The sequence below is a fragment of the Vigna radiata genome, chromosome 8, assembly GCF_000741045.1.
Source record: "Vigna radiata var. radiata cultivar VC1973A chromosome 8, Vradiata_ver6, whole genome shotgun sequence".
NCBI lineage: Eukaryota > Viridiplantae > Streptophyta > Magnoliopsida > Fabales > Fabaceae > Vigna > Vigna radiata.
This window is the reverse complement of record NC_028358.1, coordinates 27831474-27833222: the sequence shown is the minus strand read 5'-3', so window position 1 is coordinate 27833222 and position 1749 is coordinate 27831474.

The window sequence follows — 1749 nt, the reverse complement described above, 5'->3', positions numbered from 1 at the left end:
ATTGTAGTGCATTTGCATAGCAAGGAATTAGTTGAAATCATTCTCCAACATGTTCATTCCACATAGTTATCAATCATTTTCATATTCACTAGTTTTGGCCCCAAGTAGTTCAAATTTTACTTATGCATAAATTTTACTTTCATTGCATAATACCAACCAAAAAATGGAATCATTCTTTAGCTTGAGTTAGTTAGTAATTATACGAGTGTAGAGTAATATCGAAGTCTCTTGGGAAACGATATCCGGTCTTACCGGTTTTACTACTTGCACGACTTGGTACACTTGCCAAAGTCTTAACAAAGGGATGTTAACATCTGCTTCGCCTTCGTCGACGGATGTCCATATTCATTTAATGTGGTTTCACAACTTAGAGTTACGTTCTTCGCTGTGCCGTTTTTTCACACCGACTTGTTAAAGTCTGATGGAGCATCACCGTCAATGTACAGAGAAAAATAGAAGAAAGAATACGAGAAACATTCAAACAATTTCTCAATCACCGCATTTTCACACCACAACAATGAAAAGAAGATACCAGAAAGAATTTTCAGGAAGAAAATGTAACAATGAAAGCATAAACATAAAATAAATAGGTTGTGTGAGGGTGAATGACTATAAAGTAAAAAATTTTAATCATAAATATAAACTTTTAATAAAGGATAAAATAGTAATAGAAAAATAAAAAGAAGGATAAGAGAGGAAAGAGGAGGTGGAGGGAGCAATCGGGGAGGTGGAAGGAGCAACACCCCTTTCCGCATCTTCTTTCTGCAATGTGCAAGACCAAGGGAGCGACCCCAGGTTCTCTCGCCGAACACTCTTCACCACCGGTAGCTACCAGCGTTGACGTTGATGACCCTCGCAACGTCGTCGCGCAGCTCGGGGCCTTCAGCCATCCTTCATCGACGCCCTTGCTCATGCCCTGTGCGACCCATCCACCTCCTCTAAACACTCTAAACAAAAATTAAAATAAAAATAGATAAGAGTAAAACAACATAAAAATAAAATAAGATAGTACAATTCAATAAAAAAACAATAAAATTAGAATAAAAATTATATAAAGCAAAATAATGAAAATAGAAATAAAATAAAATAAATAGGTAAAATAAATTTAATCATTATTTACTTATTTGACTACTCGGACGAAATTGGGTATTGACAGCTGTCCCTCTTTACTTAGATTTTACTAGATAATATGACAAATGAAGTTTTTATATTATCAGAGTAAAAGATAAGTAAAGATAGAAATACTAATTTCGTCTCGGTTTAAACCAATTCAAGTATACAATGACCAAATTCAAGAAGGAGGTTATAATGCAGCGAAAAGCTTGACTAATGCCAAAAGAAAGACAATTCACCAAAACAGAAACCTAGACTTAACCATTGCATTGTAGAGGGCCAATATCGCAGAAGAAAAACTTAAATTTGACCATTGCAAAGCAGAGGGCCGATAACAAAACTAAAACCTGGATTTGACAATTGCATTGCAGAGGGCCAAAATCACAGAAGAAAAACTTAAATTTGACCATTGCGAAGCAGAGGGCCGATAACAAAACTAAAACTGGATTTGACCATTGCCTTGCAGAGGGCGAAAATCGCCGAAGAAAAACTTAAATTTGACCATTGCGAAGCAGAGGGCCGATAAAATAACTAAAACCTAGATTTGACCATTGCCTTGCAGAGGGCCAAAATTGCAGAAGAAAAACTTAAATTTGACCATTGCGAAGCAGAGGGCCGATAACAAAATTAAAACCT